A 6172-nucleotide genomic window follows, 5' to 3' on the forward strand; every position below is an offset into this window, starting at 1 on the left:
AAATACCCGCGAATCAAGGTCTAGTTGTGTATAAAACATAAGAATAAATAAAAGAATATAAGAAGAGAGAGCACATGGCAAAGCGAAGCTCCATGTTCACGAAAACAAACAAGCTGTCTAAGGCCTCTCCCGTCCTTTCAGTTCACTCACTTTCAATCTATAATAAACCCATATATATACATTCACATTTCTATGGTACAGGTGTGAGTATTTTTACATATATATATGTATATAATGTATTTCAAAATTCTCTAACCAAAATATGGATGGTGATCTTGTGATACTTGAAAGTTTTCAAGATGGTGACGATCACTATTTCAATTCAATTTAAGAAAAAATGATTTACATTTTGAATATGATATTATCAGTGGTTGACTTTTTTTTTGTAACACTTTTTTTTGTAACACTATCAATGGTTGACTATATATAGATACCGCAAGAGTTTATGAGTAAAGTTTTGGAATTTCTGAAAGTTCAAAAATTCTTCTATATATAATTAGTTAGATCAAAGAAAAGTATTTCTAATTGTGAAAGAGAAAACACAAGCTAGTTTACCTGTTTGGATATTGTTAGCTCAGTTGCTTGTCAATTTGTTTAGTATTATTTCCTCTTTATCATATTTTGGGATATTTTAGACAAAATTTATTGTGTTATTTAAATATATTTATAATTTTAATACAAAATTATTTTGTGATTATTTTTATTTTATCATTTCATATTTAATTGAATTTTGAATTTAAATAAGACCGGGTATTATAGTACAAGTAACAAATTTTTGACATGCGTATTAAAAAAAACTTTAAACATCATTTATAATAAAGCAAAAGTATACGCCTGTGATAAAAATACATTTGCTGGTGCCTGATAGGCTGCCATATATATATATATATATATTGTAGAAGATTGCCACATTAATTAAAACGTAAGTAATAATGTGATATTATATATGTTTAGAATTATGTTCTGTGCTGTGTTAAAAAAAAAGAATTATGTTCTGTGCTTAAAATATTATTATATACTGCATAATATGTCGTCTGCATTAACAATTATTATTTTTTGATGAAAAGTAGAATTTTAAGTATCAAACAAACATGTTGTTTATGTTTCAACATAAAACAGTCAGTCTATTATCAATACATACTGAAAACAAGTTGCTTGATAAAAACTTACTAAGAACATAAAGATACTGCAAAATGTATTTATAGGCACACATAGAGCCGGTCGTTGGACCAAACCGAATAAGCCACTTCTTTTAGCCACTTAATTATAAGAACAATTTCGGCCATAAAATTCCAAAACTTTCTTTTGGTCTAGTGGTAAAATCTTAAGGGTTTTAACTTTTTTTTGCTTCCAACCAAGGTTTGAATTGCAGGTCTAATATTTTCTAGAACCGGTTCTGGCACACATAAACAATAAAACAAATGAATATAACTTATAAGTATATATACACTTCTAATACGTATAATAGGATAGGTGTTTATATTTATCAGAAACGATGAATGTTGTGAAGAAGAAGAGACGGACAAGGCTGTGGAAAGGATCGAGGCTTGTTTGTATTCGGAAGCTGTGATATGCGTGAGAATTTGTTGGGGCACATTCAGTGAACTGTTATCTATCGTGACCCTGTCCCTAATTAATGAACTCCTCTATTATCTTCGTCTTCCTCCTCTTCACATGACTCAACTAACCAAAAAGATGCTCGTCAAAAACATTAATTATAAGTTCGTCTTCATCTTCTGCATGTACATACTCGTCATTTCCACTAACTTATTTTTGGACTATAATCATAAGTCAACCCCCTTGCTTATCTAAGAAATTTCGACGATTGGGATAGTTCGACAAATTTTAATGATTATTTTTAATATTTATTCATCTACGTAAAGGAAATAATTTACTTCTAGATTTTTTTTGAGAAACGTGATTAACTTCTAGATGTTAAAACTAGAGACGATAGTTAAAGTAAATAATACTACATCTACATACTGCCAGTTAATAACGAGTGCTGGTTATTTGTTGTATAAGCCCTAATCTCATCACTTAAGTCAAGTAGTTGGCTTCATTATTTTAAAATGTTAGATTATCAGAAAGAAAAGTTGTAGTTTAAACATGCCACAACCTTCTGTTTTCATAGTTTGTAACATTATAATTATTTTTAAATTTAGTAAGAAAATGCTTATTGTTAGGGGCTAGACAATAACCGATGGTGGTGATGTATAAACTAATGCTAAATAGACAATGTTCCAACAGTTTAATCAAAACAATTAGCAAATTATAGATGACTTAGTGTTCTATAAGATAACCAGATATCTTTTGATATATATAACATATAATTTATTTGATATATAACATACCATTTAGATGGTAATACAGTTAAAGTGTGGAGTGATAACTGGTTATCAACTACACATCAGATGTGTCCCATAGGCCCACCACGCGAGGAAGAAAACAACATGCTCGTCTCTGATTTAATGCTACCTGACTCCACTCTGTGGAACATTGAGAAAATTAAAGACTGCTTACCCCATTATGAAGCTCAGATTCGGAGCATTGTCCCTAGTGACTATGGAATGTGTGATACTCTTGTTTGGCTAGCTGATAAAACAGGGAATTACACGACCAAGTCGGGATACGCAACTGCAAAGCTCAATGTGGAAGGAAGATCCAGTGATTTCAACTGGCACCGTTGTGTGTGGAACGTCAACTGCTCACCGAAACTGAAGAGCTTTCTCTGGAAATTATCCAGTAATGCGATGGCAGTGGGTGAGTCACTTCTCAAGAGAGGCTTACGGGTGGATGGAGCTTGTAAACGCTGTGGACAATTAGAAACCATCGCCCATGTTATGTTCCTCTGTCCTTTTGCGGGTAGAGTATGGGAAGCAATCCCAGCAATGTGTGTTCCGAGTCCAGTGCCGACGAAGTCGATAGAGACCATCCTCTCTGAATGCCTAAGAATGGTTAATCTACCGCCTTCAGGACTGACTACCCCATTGTATCCTTGGGTAATGTGGGTTTTATGGACTTCTCGTAATCAACTGGTGTTTGAAAACAAGTCTTTCTCTGAAACAGAGGTATTAGGAAAAGCGCTTAAGCATGCTAAAGAATGGCAACATTCAATGGCACAAGCTTCTCCACGGTCTGGTTCGTCTAAAGACTGCGCCTCAAAGGCGATTCAAACACAACACCCAAGTGATGTGTACTGTTGTTACTCTGATGCAGCGTGGAAAGGTGCCTCTTCTGCAGGTGGCATGGGATGGACTTTCACCAATGCTGCGGGTGATACACGATCACAAGGAGCTGTTGCTTGCCCTTTTGTGGCCTCTGCACTAGTTGCGGAAGCTTTGGCACTCAAGGAAGCAATTAAAGCAGCCATCTCTCTTAACATCAAAGACCTCATTTGTTTCTCTGATTCAAGGGGCTTGATTAACATGATCACAGCAAGTTCTTCTGTGATCGCTCTGCAAGGAATTCTCCATGACATCAGTGTGTTGAGTCTTTCCTTCTCTTCTATATGTTTTAACTTTTAAGTTTGTTCCTCGGCTCTCTAATACGATCGCTGATCGTCTGGCCAAAGAAGCTTTGTCTTTGTATCTCAACCCCTCTGTGGTGAGAGGAAACCTTGATAACTAAGTAGTAATATAAGCATGTTTGACCAAAAAAAAAAAACATACCATTTAGAATTACTTATAAAAAAGCATAACATTTAGATATTAAACTATGGGCTGTTCCTCAAGGTGAATGTGTGACAAAGAAAAGGGGCCAAGACCACGTGAATTCTCCAAGCAATTTTCATACATAGCCTTTCTTTGAAGCGCACACGTGTTCGAGTTAACATTGCCAAGCGACCACGCATCTTTTCCGTATGCGCCAAAAATAACAAAATGCGAAGGAACTAAACAAAATGCTCTTGTATAATAGTAGTTGTTATTGTTACTGACAAAAAAATTGTTACTGACAAAAAGTAACTGTTAGTAATTTTACAACTTATGAATTTTGTTTTTTGGACAAAAAAAAAATTTATGAATAACAATTTATTTTAATAATATATAGTGTGTCATCAATACTATTAAAAGGGAAAAAATCATAAAAAATCTACTTACAAAAATTTGTTGAACCTATTCATTAGAAACTTAAACATATATATATATATACAAAATTTGTTATTAGGTTCCCTTATTATTTGCTAAGTCTTCCAACAATTAGTTCCTATATATATGCATTTCATCATTTATTATCTTTACATATATTTTATTATTTGCTAAGCCCTCCAACGATTAGTTCTTATATAAATGCATTTCATCATTTATTATCTTTACATATATTTGGATATCTATTACTCCATACAATTTTTTTTTTTAATTTAGAAGTCAAAATTAAATGCCTTCAAACTACACTATTACCATACATGCATACAAATATTTCATCAATAAATTTGTGTTCATCAACTTTTTACCAGCTACAAATTAATATCATGTAAAACCAATTATGTTCAATGAAAATTGATGATAGAATTTAAATAAAACTATTATTGAGTTTATTGTTAATTTCACTGTATGCAATTCAAAAATTGTTTTACCGGTTTAAATTAACGAGTTTTTTGTTTATAAGTGCATATCACACTTGATTGCGAGTTTTTTAAAGTTTGCATGCTTTAAATTAACGAGTTTTCCTTAAATCCCAACCAACTTATGTACAAGTCATTGTTTACCGGTTTGACCGTTGGTCTGAACTTGATATAAATTTTTTTCTTATCTAATTTAAAATAATAGGCATGCTGAGTTTGATCACACCATATAAAATTTAAAAAAAATAATTAATAAAAGCAATTGAAAATATAATTACATTAAATAACCAAATTAAAAAAAAATTATCTTTTGATAAAATATGACTTTGTAACATAATAATGTAAAAAAACAAAAATACTAATTCCTATCAAATATTTTTATCAACCAAAAAATAATCCGCGCTTTTAAGCGCGGGTCAAAAATCTAGTTAAGATCTTAAATCGGAGAGATGCGATGCAGACGCGCACAATGTTTGTTTATTTTGGTTTCCTTGAACACAGTTTATTTTAATTTCGCGGAATAGCTATTTTGACTTTCACAAGAAAGCATACTATTTTCTTCCTTTTTTCCCTCTAAAATCTCTCTTATTAAAATAAAAAAATTTATTTGGATTTAACTTTTAGTTATACACTATATTAAATTGAATGTCACTATTAATTAATAAAAACATTAGATTGTTATTAAGGATAATTTATATTATGCTACTAAATATTTTTCTAACACAATAATTGATTTTGTATCCAGACAATATAAAACGTTACGTCTTACATTTTTAATAAATTTTTATTAATATTTTTTTAAATTATTTGTTAAATCAAATAATTGACTAAAACACTCAAATAATTTATGAAAATATTAAAAACAAGTACAACTATGTTAAATAGGTTTAGATACTACTAAATAATTTTATTTGATATGAAATAAATTAAATTAATAGAATATTTATTTATATATATCAAAATATCTATCACACAATTTTAAAAAAAAATTACAGATATTTTATTAAAAACTAATAATGAAACGGGGTTGAAATAATTGAAAAACAAAATTCAGTAATATATAATACAGTTTCATATTTAATATAAATACAAAATAATATAATTATATAGTATTAAAATATAATAAAATAAAAAATGTGAAAACATATTGATTTTTATACATTTTGTTAAAAAAATATTCTCGCGTTTTATATACTCAGTTCATAATCTAGTCAATACAATTAAAACATTATCATTTTTTAGATTTTCTCTTGGCTTTCTTTGAGATATTATATTTTGTGGCCTAAAAATTAGTTTCTCATTAAGGATAAAGTGAGAGTGCAATTTAAGATCGACAAAATCGTGTGCAGCTTTGTCTTTTTTTTTGGATATTATATTTTGTGCCATCATGAATTTGCCTAAAAATTAGTTACTCATAAAGGGTAAAGTGAAAGTGCAATTTAAGACTAACAAAATCGTGTGCAACTATCCTATATAAATGGTTAATTAACCAATTTTGTCATTTTTTTAGCGATGGTTAATCAATTTAGTCTACCCATGATTTTGTTAACATTTTCATAGAGATATCCTCATCGATTATAGACTAATTATTTATAAATATTTCCTCATTGT

Source organism: Brassica napus, unplaced genomic scaffold, assembly GCF_020379485.1.
Source record: "Brassica napus cultivar Da-Ae unplaced genomic scaffold, Da-Ae ScsIHWf_806;HRSCAF=1155, whole genome shotgun sequence".
NCBI classification, from domain to species: domain Eukaryota; kingdom Viridiplantae; phylum Streptophyta; class Magnoliopsida; order Brassicales; family Brassicaceae; genus Brassica; species Brassica napus.